Source organism: Pholcus phalangioides, unplaced genomic scaffold, assembly GCF_987345545.1.
Source record: "Pholcus phalangioides strain wild (caught in Gottingen) unplaced genomic scaffold, Ppha-v1.0 ptg000172l_1, whole genome shotgun sequence".
Classification (NCBI taxonomy): domain Eukaryota; kingdom Metazoa; phylum Arthropoda; class Arachnida; order Araneae; family Pholcidae; genus Pholcus; species Pholcus phalangioides.
In genome coordinates this window covers 4,240,726-4,256,888 of record NW_028301637.1, presented here as the reverse complement: position 1 = coordinate 4,256,888, position 16,163 = coordinate 4,240,726, and the positions used below count along the sequence as shown (strand labels likewise).

General features: G+C 38.2%; 1 protein-coding gene across 4 annotated transcripts in view; it reads left to right on the top strand.

Moving 5' to 3' along the window:
* The window catches only part of LOC149063586 (uncharacterized), a 163,501-nt gene that overhangs the window by 78,600 nt on the left and 68,738 nt on the right, over positions 1 to 16,163 (top strand). The window contains exon 1 of one of the 4 annotated variants that reach the window (XM_089255681.1): positions 7,353 to 7,727. The exons of 1 other annotated variant lie outside the window; for it this stretch is intronic. The gene's annotated coding sequence lies outside the window, so the exon portion shown is untranslated. Of the gene's footprint in view, positions 1 to 7,352; positions 7,728 to 16,163 lie in introns of those variants that run through there. 2 more of the 4 variants (XM_089255680.1, XM_089255682.1) reach the window with 2 other exon arrangements.

The following is a 16,163-nucleotide window of genomic DNA, read 5'->3' as shown; positions in this document are numbered from 1 at the left end:
ACTTTTATGGGAAAAAGAATTTGATAAAAATTGGAAAATATATTTCGGTATCAAATTATACACGAATATTTCCTCTAACATTTCCTTTGTTAGATGAAAAAGTGTGCTTTCTGGTGTGCAAACAGGATACCAGTGTGCCCACTGGCCCACACCAGGGCTTTGGCCCTGGGGCCCGAGGTGTTATTTTCTCGTCATTTTTTGTTTTTTTCACAATAGAATTTTACCATGGGGGGGCCCGTGAAAAGTCTGACCCTGAAGATCCCAGCCTAGGGCCGCTGCTTCAGGATGTCGGGCCATGCCGGAGCTTTTTACCGAACGGTGGTTAGCGGGCTAATCTGTTTGATCCAGTTTTCCATTCGGTAGATTTTTCCGCCGGTAAATTTCTCGTTCGTATTTCAATTCGATGAATTTCTTCTTTCGGTTATCCATTCAGTGGATTTTATACTTCGGGTTTTTTCAATTGGTGAATTTTTTTTCGGTTTCCCATTCGATGAATTTACCACTCAGTGATTTTCCGTCGGTGAACTTTCTCTTCCGTTTCCCATTCGGTGGATTTTTCTTATCCATTCGGCGGATTTTTCTTATCCATTCGGCTGATTTTTCTTATCCATTCGGCGGATTTTTCTTATCCATTCGGCGGATTTTTCTTATCCATTCGGTGGATTTTTCCTTCCGGTTATCCATTCGGTGGATTTTTCCTTTCGGTTATCTATTCAGTGGATATTTCTTTCCCGCAAGGGACAGAGCGGGGGCCATGTTTGGTGTCATAGTGGATATTTCTTCGGGTTTTCCATTCGGTGAATTTTCTGTGTCGGTGAAATTTCCGTTCAGTGAATTTTCTGTGCCGGTGAATTTTCCACTCAGCGAATTTCGGTGGATTTTCTATTCAGTGAATTTTCCGTTGGTGAATTTTTCCATCGGTATTTCATTAAGTGGTTTTTTTTCTTTCGTTTTTGATTTAGTGAATTTTTCCTTCAGCGAATTTTTCGTCGGTGAATTTCTCCATCGGTTCCCCATTCAGTGGGGTTTTTTTTCGTTTTCGATTCGGTGAATTTTCCATTTAAGTGAATGTTTTCTGTGTCGGTGAATTTTTCTTCCGTTATGTGAATTTTCCATCGGTGAATTTTTCTTCCGTTATGTGAATTTTCCATCGGTGAATTTTTCTTCCGTTATGTGAATTTTCCATCGGTGAATTTTTCTTCCGTTATGTGAATTTTCCATCGGTGAATTTTTCTTCCGTTATGTGAATTTTCCATCGGTGAATCTTTCTTCCGTTGAATCTTCCGTTATGTAAATTTTCCATCGGTGAATTTTTCCTTCGGTTTTCCATTCAATGGATTTTCTTCCGTTTCCTTTCAGGGAATTTTCCTCTCGATGAATTTTCCCGTTAATCTAGCGGGTTAAAAAAAGAAACTTTAAAAAAAAGAACCACCACACCTTACGTTTAAAATTTACCATATATATTTTGCAGCTCTCGTCCCCTTTTCATTTGATCGCATCTAATAATTATTGACTGATTATCTTAGAAAATTTGTTATGCATATCTTAAATTCCAAAACTATTGCATCGGTCAGCTAATTGTATAATCGTTCATTGCAACACCTTTTAATATCACTTTCGTTCACGTATATTATCAAAAAAATATATTCCACGGAACGCACGCATTACACGTCACGCAAAGAAAATAAAAATAGGAAGAAAAAAAATTAAGGGGTCGAAAGTCTCTGAGCGTAATGTTTGAGGTCATGTCATCACGAGCTACTGGCTCTATCAAAATTAGTCTTTGAACGAGTGACACATGCGTCACACACACATACAACATATGTACATTGCCTGCATACAAGAGCTATTAATAATGGCCGAACAGGACAGAGAGAGAGGAGAAAGAGAGATATAAAACATGGTAACAATCAATATAAACGAGCCTGCGGTAAATAAATCGATTTTTTCCGGGAAGTATTTCCCTGTCACATTTGATTAATGGATTCTGTGGCCATTCTTTTACAGGAAGAGAGAGGCTGGAGCAAAAAGAAATATATATATATATATATATATAATAAAGGTACTGTACTGTGGGGGGGGGGGGGGCGCATACCATCAGAGCAAATAATACGTCAATTCGAATTTCTGTTATCGGAGAAATTCGTTTAACTGCATCTTCTAGTGTTCTGGGATCAAAGCACGACTCTTTTTTCTTACTTAGAATTCGATGAATGTACTTAATACTGTTATTTTCCGTGCCCGGGAAATTCACCAACAACAATTCACCGCCATGCAAGAAAAAATTCACCGACATGCAAGAAAAAATTCACCGCTAGGAAAAATTCACCGAATGGGAAATTCATCGCTGGGAAAATTCACCGACAGCAGTTCGAAATGAGTGAATGAATGATCGAGTGAGCAAATGAATGAGTGAGTGAGTGAGCAAGTTAGTCAAGTACTTACTTAGACACTCACTTACTCACTAGGTCGCTCATTTTGTCATTCACTTTCTAGATCACTCATTCTATCATTATCTTCATTTTGAAAATGCGTAACTTTTTCAGAGTGTGTATAAGTATTCCAAAAAATTACCATCGTTTATACAGAAAAAAACTGCACGTGATGTGGGGAATTTTTGCATTCATATTTGAATTCATCACACCCCAAAATTAGTCCAGCAAACTTATTTCACTCATGTTATGAGCCGGCATTACACTATAAAAGTTTTAGAAAAGTTCTTTTATAAAACTTGAAAAATGCAACCAATAATATCATCGGTTGCATTTGCTCGAATGTAACCAATATGCTTATTGGTTGTATTTTTTAAGTTTTATAAAAGTAAAAGAGCTATTATCAAACTTTTATAGTGTAATCCCGGCCATAGAAAAAAAAAGTTGAAAATTGTTGACCAGTGTTATCAGAGTTGATTATCAATGAAGATTATAGAATGATAAGATGAAACAATAGTAAATATATTTGATGACAATTACTGATACTAAATATATTTGCACTTTATCAAGTACTACTGTTAGATTTCACTTCTCCTGAGTCTGTGGCTGTGGATTAACTCGGAATGACTAATCAGCATGTTCAGTTTGTCCTATAGCGGTCACATTACGTAATATAATTTGAGAGTTCAAAGCTGAATGACCTTCGCAAAGGCATCGAGTGATTTTAGGGTACGACTCCTTTGTGCGAGGAAACATTACTCGAGTTGCCCATGGATCACTTTACCGTCTCTCCGTTAATCGGATTACTGCACGCACAGCACTAGTTTCACTTCTGATGGACAACTAATACAGTGAGACCTCGCTACAGCGATACTCTGTACAACGATAAATCCCTCTACAACGATATTTATTCTAATCTTGTTTGGAATTGCCAAAGTCCAATGATAAATCCCTGTATAACGATATTTTTTGAGGCAATTTCGAAACTGCTACAGCGATATTGTTTTATATTTCACTCTAAATCACCTTCAATATATTTTTAAATTCCTCACCAGTTTTTGTTCTTTCGAGGGTGTTTAATAACATCTGTAATTTGCTAACCAATCCACCCTCATCTGTAATTTGCTAACCAAACCACTCTCATCTGTAATTTGCTAACCAATCCACCCTTATCTGTAATTTGCTACCCAATCCACCATCATCTGTAATTTGCTAACCAATCCACCTTCATTTGCAATTTGCTAACCAATCCACCCTCATCTGTAATTTGCTACCCAATGCACTCTCATCTGTAATTTGCTAACCAATCCACCCTTATCTGTAATTTGCTACCCAATCCACCCTCATCTGTAATTTGCTAACCAATCCACCTTCACTTGCAATTTCCTAACCAATCCACCCTTATCTGTAATTTGCTACCCAATCCACCCTCATCTGTAATTTGCTAACCAATCCACCTTCACTTGCAATTTCCTAACCAATCCACCCTCATCTGTAATTTGCTAACTAATCCACCCTCATCTGTAATTTGCTAACCAAACCACCCTCATCTGTAATTTGCTAACCAAACCACTCTCATCTGTAATTTGCTACCCAATCCACTCTCATCTGTAATTTGCTACCCAATCCACTCTCATCTGTAATTTGCTAACCAATCCACCCTTATCTGTAATTCGCTACCCAATCCACACTCATCTGTAATTTTCTAACCAATCCACCTTCATTTGCAATTTGCTAACCAATCCACCCTCATCTGTAATTTGCTACCCAATCCACCCTCATCTGTAATTTGCTAACCAATCCACCTTCACTTGCAATTTCCTAACCAATCCACCCTCATCTGTAATTTGCTAACCAATCCACCCTCATCTGTAATTTGCTAACCAATCCACCCTCATCTGTAATTTGCTACCCAATCCACCCTCATCTGTAATCTGCTAACCAATCCACCTGTATTTGCAATTTGCTAACCAATCCATCCTCATCTGTAATTTGCTAACCAAACCACTCTCATCTGTAATTTGCTACCCAATCCACTCTCATCTGTAATTTGCTACCCAATCCACTCTCATCTGTAATTTACTAACCAATCCACCCTCATCTGTAATTTGCTAACCAATCCACCCTCATCTGTAATTTGCTAACCAATCCACCCTCATCTGTAATTTGCTACCCAATCCACCCTCATCTGTAATCTGCTAACCAATCCACCTGCATTTGCAATTTGCTAACCAATCCACCCTCATCTGTAATTTTTTAACCAATCCACCTTCATTTGCAATTTGCTAACCAATCCACCCTCATCTGTAATTTGCTAACCAATCCACCCTCATCTGTAATTTGCTAACCAAACCACTCTCATCTGTAATTTGCTACCCAATCCACTCTCATCTGTAATTTGCTACCCAATCCACTCTCATCTGTAATTTACTAACCAATCCACCCTTATCTGTAATTCGCTACCCAATCCACACTCATCTGTAATTTTCTAACCAATCCACACTCATCTGTAATTTTCTAACCAATCCACCTTCATTTGCAATTTGCTAACCAATCCACCCTCATCTGTAATTTGCTAACCAATCCACCCTCATCTGTAATTTGCTAACCAATCCACCCTCATCTGTAATTTGCTACCCAATCCACCCTCATCTGTAATCTGCTAACCAATCTACCCTCATCTGTAATTTGCTAACCAAACCACCCTCATCTGTAATTTGCTAACCAATCCACACTCATCTGTAATTTTCTAACCAATCCACCTTCATTTGCAATTTGCTAACCAATCCACCCTCATCTGTAATTTGCTAACCAATCCACCTGCATTTGCAATTTGCTAACCAATCCACCCTCATCTGTAATTTGCTAACGAGTCAACCATCAGAAAATGTTAATGAAGTTGCCGTGAAGCTACTTTCTGTATTGTACACAAACGTGTTGTGAAGGAAACTACTTTACAGTGTGGGAATAAGTAACTGAATTTTGTTAATCAACTAATCTATCAAAAGTTTTCCTTTGCAAATAAATACTTATAAATGCATTTTATGGTGATGTCAATAATGCCAATTCAGAAAAGATGCCAATACAGTATGAATTTGGTGTTGCCTGGTGATGATGATGCTACCTCTCGACATATAACGATAACTTCTCTACAACGATATTTTTTCTTGGTTCGCAGAGTATCGTTGTATCGAGATCTCACTGTATTTCGAACGAGCAAAACTTTCATATCGGACTTGCTGTATATTATTTTTGTAATAGTCATCTTAAACCTGGTGCTCCCAGAAGCCGGGGTGCTCGACGCTAATCCGTCCTATTGACTGGCACCTGCAACGAAAGTAACTAAATTCCATTGTACTAGTTATTGAGTATAAGCGTGTGTTCGAGCTAATGATATAGTTACAAAAGAATTTTTGATTGTTTGGAGTGACAAATATAAGCGTGGCCGTAATGATGCGTTTCCAGATGAGGGAAATGCCTAAAACTCATAAAATCCAATGTTTCATAACTCGGTGAATTCCGATCCGAAAATAATGGGGTTTTCCCACTAAATATAGCTTTGAAGGATCTACATTTAGAATTACATAAGTTACATTGAGATTTGACCGTAAGAAAATAAAATAATTAATTTTTAATGAATAAACTTTTTAAAAATTAGTTTTTCGTATTTGAACGAATTATGGGGTACGTCCGACAAAATTTACATTTTACTGTAATTTTTCTTTTTATTAAACTCTCCAAATAAAACAAGACAATGAACATTGAAGGACCGGACACACCCCGCTTCCCATATCGTCTAATTAAGATCGAAACAAGGGAAAAGTGCTTTCGGGACAGCACATTTAAAGGAATCGGAATATTTTGGAAAACTGGGACATATGACCAGCCTATGTACGGGGTCGCCGATACAATTGTTTGGTCAAAAGGGGAAGGGGTGGTCACGCGTCAAAAAGTTTGCGTAGCACTGGTCTTGGGCGCTCAACCGGCAAGTGAAAGGACGGGAGTTCGATTCCCCGCAAGGAAGATTTGAATTTTCACAATTTCCTAAATTCACCTTCGCCAGCTGTTAAAAACTTTCGCACAATATCATATAAGGGGCCGTTCAAGTATTACGTCATCATCGATGGGGGGGGGGTTCCGATTTGCTGACTTTTGATGATAGGGGGGGAGGGGGGTTTGGATAATGCTTACGTCATCAACCACCCTTTATGAAAATATGAGTTAGGATTCAGAGGGGCAGAGCTGATGACAGAATTTTGCTGACAGGGGGGGGGGGTCAAAAATGGCTAAAAATTTGCTTACGTAATACTTGAACGGCCCTAACTAATATAATGCACATTTTACTAACCGAAAGCTTCTTCTCAGACTAAACGGTGAAGGAATTAGCTATTTGAGACAACTTGAAAAGTGGTCACCCTGTATATAATCGACGACACTATTAAATGAGCTACGGCTATTGTATCTCATAAATGTTATCGCTATAAGAAGCTTTCTCCGAACAAGTACAGTTCGCGGAAAACGCTAGCGCAAAATAAATATCCCGTTTTATGGTGTGGGCAGCAAAATGATGACAGAAACCCTTATCAGGATCGTACACATATACTATTCTCCTTCCCCCCCCCCCCCCATATCTCTTGGCAAAGGGTCACGCCATGGAAATAACACAAAAAAAAATGACCTCGGTTATCAGTCCCAGCTAAACAGTCTGTCGAAATTATAAATGTTTACCACACACACTTCTCTTCTTTATCTCTTTCTATACTATATTGAAAGAGAGATTGGTATTTTGGTATTTCGCACGTTCCCCGAAATACGATCCGATTGACTTAATCTGCGTTTTAACGGCTGTGTATCAGAGGAAAAAAAATGATGATAACGATAACGTCGGTACAAGCCCTGATTACATATATTTTTTGTTAGTAATAATGGTGGCCTCATTAGTAGAGAGGAGAAATATGTATCTGATTGATATTTCGCTTGATTTATTGCGTCTTCGGAGGAAATTTCAAAGTTCAAGTTTCAAGTTCTTATGTGTGAGAGCGATCTTTGGTGAGCAACGCGCGTGTCCCGTATTTATCCCATGTTATCTTGAAGTCGTTAAAGTTTGAATCTGGATTAGGAGACTTATATACAAGCATTGATTATAGATGATGTGAGGGTTTTGTAAGGCTCTTCTTTTTTGGATTGATTCGATTTGTTTCCGGTTGAGGATATGCCTCTTATTGATCGATTTTATAACTAAGGATATTAGTTTGTATAATTGCTGTGATTGGTGGAGGAATCATTCTCAAACGTGTAAGTATGGCCTTGTTTTTTTTTCCATTTTGGTGTAGTTTCAGGGCTACGACCATAACCAGACGCAGGGCCCCTTCGTGAAAGGAAAAATATAATGATTTTTTGTTATTTAGATTTTCATAAGCATTTTTAATGCAAAAGTCGCTTGGCTTTATTATTACATTTACAAAATGATTATTATTATTATTTTCTTTCTGTCGTTGCATCCGCCGGGGGGCCTGTGCGCTCTGTCAGTACCTAGTTTTACACACTTACGTGTATCTATTCCAATTACTTTTACTGAAAATTTGGATTACAAATTGAGTTTCAATTGATCTTAAAAAATAGTCAATTTTGTAGAAAAGAAATCAATTGTAACACGAAATTTGTTAGTTTGATTGAACTTATACGTTTGAATGCAAAAAAAACCTGAAAATATGTATATATACAGGATGTCCTGTAAGTGCTAATGTGGCCTTTATCTCATCAACCGTCCGTCGTAGAGGTATGATTTTAATTTAATAAAATGCTAAAAATGTGTTTAGGGGCCGTTCAAGTATTACGTCTGCAGATTTTTAAGCACCGAGTAAGATGCCATTAAGAATATTTCATATTTTCATTAAGGATGGTTGATGACGTAAGCATCATCCAAACTCCCCCCCCCCACCGCTTGTCATCAAAAATCAGCAAATCGGAAACCCCCTTCTCCCTCCCCCATCGATGTTGATGTAATACTTGAATGACCCCTAGGCAAGCAAAACTATCTGGCGCTTCCCGGGTTTTCTTCAATTACTGGGAAGATTAAAAAAGTTACAAACCGTTATAAAGGAATAAACTGTTATAATAACAGAATTAAAGGTGTGACAAACCATTGTAAAGGCATATATTCACGTCTGAAACGCATTGTTGGAAACCACGGTAACCAAAGTAAACGTTCCGAAAGTAATTGTTGAGGCCTCAAAACTATTGTTGCCCGACAGTTTTTCGCCCATTTCGGGCATTTGCCCAGCTCTGACGAACTTCTTTGAACGCCTTTTGAGCACTTTTGAAATTGAAATGCGGCCTTGGTCTTACTTTGATTAGTTAAAGTTACCCGGTACCAGTTTTGAGAGTGGAAATACAAACAGCGGCAAGGAGAGCGTTTTAGTCTGTTAGTTTTTGATGTTCTTTTTGATAGCTTTTCTCCGGTTTTTGAATTCAAAAATAACTTAGCGAATATTGCACTTAGAAACGTGAAATTTTTTTTCTGTCAGCCTCGGAAGAGACAGTGTAACAACTTTCTAATTGGAAATTAGAAGACGATAAGACCGAATAAAAAATTTCGATTTTTTTTATTTTGTGAAACACTGCATTTCGACTCTCAAAACGGGGTGGTCTCTAAGGGGTTGATAAGAAAAAGGCCGCATTAGTAATTACAGGACACCCTGTATATACGACAATGACATTGTCCGTATATTCTTCATACGCGTGTTATCTATACAAGTTTACCGCTTCGACTACTACTACTACTCAATCAAAGTGCTACTACTTACCACTTTCCCCCATCTTCAACAAAATTTGCGCATATGGTGTATATTATGCTCATATATGGTATATGTACAGTATATAAATTTTGAAAATCTATCTGGTTCGTACTTTATATAAATTTGGCAAAAGCAGTGGATACTGTTCATGTCATACTTCCCTAAGCGTCTTGAGCATGCAGGGGACATTGTGAGGGCATATTGAAGAGGCGCCATCGACTAACCTACCTCAGCTGCGGTAGGGATAGCTTTTATGTATATCCTTTCCCGGGATGGAACTTGCGGACCTGACGCTGGCCTTCGTGACAGTGGACGAGCGTCTTACCACAGCGTCACTCGTGCCCTGTGCGTGTATGCTAACAGTAGCGATTACCACCGAATTTTGCATGTATGTACAATTTCATTCAGAATTTTTGCTCTGGCTGCCATGCTTTCCAACACAATCACCGATTACACTAACCCGTGGTTGAACACCGAGTTAACCAAGCACGCCTGCGCTATGTCATGGTCACACACTATCACCATAAACGCCGGCGTAGGACGCAGACGGAGAAAAAAAAAATCTCATTAAACGGCTGGTGCGCTAACCACTCAGTCGGGGACTTCCACAGACCTGCAAGAAGTTTCCCTGCGAGGGGTTAGCGCACCTCACCTAATCCTTTGATAGATTGCGTCCTGCGCCGGCGTTTATGGTGTTACGGGTACCGTTTTGACGGTGTTCGTGGTTTTTTTTACTATGCCAGTCACTTTGGGGCCATTCAAGTATTACGTAAGTAGATTTTCAGCCATTTTTAACCCCCTCCCCTATCAGCAAAATTTCGTCAGCAGCTTAGAATATTTCATATCTTCAAAAAGGGTGGTTGATAACGTAAGCAACCTTCAGAACCCCCCCCCCCTTCCCCCTTGTCATCAAAAGTCAGCGAATCCCAAACCCCCTCCCCATCCCTCGATTCTGACGTAATACTTGAATGACCTCTTTCAAATAAGCTTAATCTCTCTTTTCCGTCCTGGCCCTCGGCCACTTGGCACATCCACTTTCCAATAAATGTAACCGCAACAGATAGGCTTTCGTTTCTCATCTTATTCTCCAGCGCATACTCGGAAACACACCTATATCTCGAATTTCATTCGCATTGGTTCATTTTTGAGGCCGCTATGTGCTCGTGTATCGTCGAAGTTATTTTATTTCCACACTGTACTTTCCCCAGAACACCTACTGAAAATTTCTGTGCATATATTGGTTGTTAACTCAAGAAGATTTAAATTATCTGTTTGATATTGTAATGTAATCTTTTATCTTGCATACGCCACTAAATCTCTCGTTATTATTTATGCCGACAGATTGAATATTGTTTTGTGGGCTCACAAGCTTTCTTAGCCTCTAAATGTTTTGTAACTGTGTTTAAAAATTTTAAATAAAGGAAATTTGAATATATATGTATGAATAGAGAACCTCCGTTCCGCGCGTCTGGTATATATGTTACGGTGAATGTGATAAGTCGGTAATTATGCATAATAACCAAGTGTCGCGTTGGTAAATTTGATAAATACTTGAAATTTATCACCTTCACCTCTGATTATGTGATATGCAGCGGTTCTCAACGTTTTCTGACTCGCGGGGAGTCCTTTTCAGTGTATAATTTCTATGGCGGAGCCCTGTTTAACTCGAGGAACAATTTTAAGAATATTATTTATATGACGGTACTCTTTAGGCCTCTTTTTTTTTGTTTTTTAAAAAATAAAATTTACTGATTTATTTTATTATCGTCGAGTGGCCGCGGAGGCTCCGCGGAGCACCGGTTGAAAACCGCTGCCCTGGTGTAATAGGTGAATGTGAAAAATATTCCAAATGAGTATAGCATGTGTGATGAATGTAATCGTACCCCGATATAATGATAACAAATTTTACGATCTTGCCCCGGTATAACGATAGAATACATGTATGAATTATAATGTATTGCAGAGGTCCTCAACCTTTTTCCAGTCGCGAGCACTGCCTGTAGCCATCATCAAAAGAAGAGGGGCCCTTACAGTGAATTTGGCATACGAATGCATGAAATGAGGATGGTTTCAATCCTTGAATGCAATTTATACAAGGTGTTTAATTGGAATGTTGATCAAGTGCTCGTGAGCACAAAATGGGACACGAGCATCGAGTACTCTGGGTACTTCAGGGAGCAACCGTGGTGCTCGCGAGTAACGAGTTGAAGATGTCTGATGTATATCGTATATTACGATTTATCGTGCTTACCAACGACGCGACGCTCGGGTATTATGCCCAAATTAAATGAAATTTATGATAAATTTGTCTAATGTGAATTTATGATAAATTTGTCTAATGTGAATTTATGATAAATTTGTCTAATGTGAATTTATGATAAATTTGTCTAATGTGAATTTATGATAAATTTGTCTAATGTGAATTTATGATAAATTTCTCTAATGTGAATTTATGATAAATTTCTCTAATGTGAATTTATGATAAATTTCTCTAATGTGAATTTATGATAAATTTCGCTAATTATCACCGGAAAAAGTGATTAATGTGATTAATGTGAATTTATGATAAATTTCCCTAATTAATCACCCGTAAAAGTGATTAATGTGATTAATGTGAATTTATGATAAATTTCCCTAATTAATCACCCGTAAAAGTGATTAATGGGATTAATGTGAATTTATGATAAATTTCCCTAATTAATCACCCGTAAAAGTGATTAATGTGATTAATGTGAATTTATGATAAATTTCCCTAATTAATCACCCGTAAAAGTGATTAATGTGATTAATGTGAATTTATGATAAATTTCACTAATTAATCACCCGTAAAAGTGATTAATGTGATTCATGTGAATTTATGATAAATTTCCCTAATGTGAATTTATGATAAATTTCCCTAATGTGAATTTATGATAAATTTACCCCAATGACGCTTGGGTACTACGCATAATCGCCGGAAAAAGCGATAAATTTAGGAGAAATTTATCAAACTTACCAAAATGCTCGTTAAGTATGCATAATAATAACCGGTTATGTGAATTTATGATAAATTTCCCTAATGTGAATTTATGATAAATTTACCCCAATGACGCTTGGGTACTACGCATAATCGCCGGTAAAAGCGATAAATTTATGAGAAATTTATCAAACTTACCAAAATGATATATATATATACATATATTCTTTTATTATTAAATTTCCCAAGAATATTTCGAAAAATATTCTGTTTCTACGTTTCTAAGCAGATCATAGAAAATAAATTCCCACTAATAACCAATGAAAAATTCACGCGTTTTTTTTTTCAACTTTGTTGGAATCGATGGAAATTTTTACATTCAAAAATTCTTGGGAACTAGAAAAGTTCGGAATAAATAAAATTCAAATGAATTCCCGGATATCTTTGTAAATAGGGGGAAAAAGTAAATTTTTCTCATTTCTCTCAAATAACGTTTCCTTCACGCGTGTCTCCATTGATTTCTTGTTATGATCTTTGAATTTATTGATAATGAGTGAGTTATAAGAAGAAGAAATAAATTCCTTTTCAGTGTTTTTTTTTTCCTTTTTCGCTCCAAAAGATAACAAGAAAATGCTTATCTTTGCTTTTCCTTTGTTATCGCCCCTTTTTCCATTCAAAATGAAGGTTTTCTTGCAAGGGTCAACCCTTTTTCTGTCATTTCTTCTTCTTTCGCCCCCGTCTCTTATCCTTGTTAATGAACTGTTTCTTAGTCTTTCTTTCATACGTGTATCTGGAATCTTGGAATTCCCCAGATTCTTGGAAATCTCTCTGGTCCCGAATTTCTTGAAAAGATTCTTTTTTCTCTCTCTCTCTCTCTCTCTGGAACGAATGATATCTTTCTCCCGAGAAAAGAATTTGTCGATTCGGTGTGTGTGGCTGTGTCTGGGGGGGGGGGGGGGGTGATCGCATGTTTCTGGGAATTTTTAGGTATTGTTGTGCGTCAGGCTTTATACTGCTGAGTATTACAGGCCAGATTTGCTCAGTGACTTGTAATGCTCATTCGCTCGATTGCTCGCTCACTCGCTCAATTACCCATTCACATGCTCGCTCACTCACTTGGTCACTTACCCACTCCCTTGGTCACTCATTTCCTTGGCCACGCACCCATTGTTTTGGTCAGTCACTAACTCACTCACTTGGTCACTTACCCACTCCCTTGGTCCCTCATTTCCTTGGCCACGCACCCATTGTTTTGGTCAGTCACTAACTCACTCACTTGGTCACTTCAATTGCTCATTCATTTGCTCACTTTTCACTTAATTTCTCATTCACCGACTCCTTTCCCCACTCTCTCGTTCACTTGCTCACTCTAACTCATTTACTCATTCACTCACTAGCTCACTCACTCATGTCGAACTGTTGTCGGTGAATTTTCCGGTAGTGAATTGTGAGGTGGTGAATTTTTCGACGGTGAATTTTCCTTGCATGAATTGTGAGGCGGTGAATTTTCCTTGCATGAATTGCCTGGCGGTTAATTTTTCGACGGTGAATTCCTTGCATGAATTGCCTGGCGGTTAATTTTTCGACGGTGAATTTTCCTTGCATGAATTGCCTGACGGTGAATTTTCCTTGCATGAATTGCCTGACGGTGAATTTTCCTTGCATGAATTGCCTGACGGGGAATTTTCCTTGCATGAATTGCCTGGCGGTGAATTTTCCTTGCATGAATTGCCTGGCGGTTAATTTTTCGACGGTGAATTTTCCTTGCATGAATTGCCTGACGGTGAATTTTCTATGTATGAATTGCCTGGTGGTTAATTTTTCGACGGTGAATTTTCCTTTCATGAATTGACTGACGGTGAATTTTCCTTGCATGAATTGCGTGGCGGTGAATTTTGTTGTCGGTAAATTGCGTGGCGGTGAATTTTGTTGTCGGTAAATTGCGTGGCGGTTAATTTTCCGGTGGTGAATTGTTGTCGGTGAATTTTCCTTGCGTTACTTGCGTTTCGGTGAATTTTCCGAACACATGTATCAGGAATCCTGAAAATCCCTATATTCTTAGAAATCTCTAGTCCCGACTTTCTTGAAAAGATTTTTTTCTCCCCTCTGGATATCTTTCTCCCGAGAAAAGAATTTGCCGATTCGCTGTGTGGCTTTTGTCTGGAAATCGGACGCTTCCGGGAATTTCTAGGAATTGTTGAGCGACAAGATCTTTACTACTGAGCGTGGAGGAACGATTCCCTCCGTGTTACTAATGATATGCGAGGTGGAAAATCCCTCCTAGGAGGATTCTCGGATTTATTTTGTAGTAGGAAGTGTTTCTGATTTTCAGTTGTATCACTGATTTTGAGAGATGTTATTTTTTCGTGTCAAATATGTCGATATAAACTTAAAGTTTTAGTTCGCACGAAACCCTTGAACCAGAGACGCGTAATTTTGACCGGTCAAAACTAATTTTGATCAGGACACAGGTCAAAAGTGGTTGTAACAAGTCAATATTAGTACAACGTGGCCAAAATTATTGAAATGATCTTAAAACTTATATGCAAATTTGGACCAAAAGAAAAAGTTTGGGACTAAAAAATTAGATTTCTCTCTCTCCAAAAGTGGAAAAACAGTTTTCATTTACCCGAATCATCCCTATCAAGCCATTGTTGAAACCTTTCCGAGGTATCGCAAAAACAATATCATATGCGCTAATATGATATAAAACTGATCAAAAATCATCAAAAAGGGATAGATGTTCGCCCCGAAGAAACAGGCGAGGGGAAATTAGGGCGCGAATCGCTTTTGTAGAAGATTTCTCTGGAATCGCTAATGAAGATTTCAATGTTGTTTGCTCATTAACCATTTGGTGGGTAGGACCGAAGTTTGGAGGAGGTAACAAACACCACCACCACCGCACTCTTCTGCTACACACACACACACACACGAGAACCAAATGAAGCCTTGATTATCTTGTTCTATAATCGGGAGATCGTTAACCTCATTTGCAAAGAGCAGCTCTTAGAGCTACTCATCTCCCGAGTGTTTACCGTCATCGAATTTGTGCATTAAGGGCAATTGGAGCCGAAGAGTGTGTGTGTGTTCTAATATGCATATACATACACGCATGCCTCTCGCAAAAAGGAATATTTTCTCGCGTTCTACTTGGGGAACGAGGGCTCTTTTAGTGGAATTTGCGACAAGAGATGGAGCATCTCTCATCGAACGACACGTGAATTCGGTTCGGTGCTCGATCAGAGAGTTATTTAGAGCGAAATTTTGTCGTGAGAAAATCTCGTCACATTAATTCAGATTAAGTTAGAGACTTCTTGCTTTCGACTGACTGATATATCGTATATCAAGTTGTCGTCGTTAAACGGAAATTTTTCGATAAGAGACAAATAAGACTCTTATTACGTTTTATGATTCTTTAAGCTTGTTTATTTTTTGTGAACTTGATTTTGAATTTCTTCTAAATTTTGAGAAATGTCTGATTTCTTTGATGAAGTGAATCCGAATGAGAGAAAAAAATATACCTATATACAGTCGAATCCCGTTACAACGAACTCCAAGAGACCGGAGAAATCACTTCGTTATAAAGAAATTTCAGGTTTATGCATTGTTCCTATGTAAGCTTATCTGGAGGATTAGAAAAGTGTTCGTTAAAACGAGATTTTCGCTATATCGGTATTCGTTAAAACGGGATTCGACTGTATTGACGAATCAATCGCTATGTTATTAACACTTTAAGCGGTTTTTAGAATTTTCCTAATGCGCATTTTACAGCTGCTAAAGTGGAAATCACTAAACTTTATAGAAATTAAGGAAACATATTTTGTGGATGTTATGTTGAGGTGAACTCGGAAGAAAAAGTCATCTGGTATCCACCGGGACTCGAACCTAAGCCTTCTTGCAAACCGGTCAAGCATGCCACCATCTAAACCAGTGCTACGCAAACTGTCTGAAGCACGACCCCTCCCCCACTTTGCACAA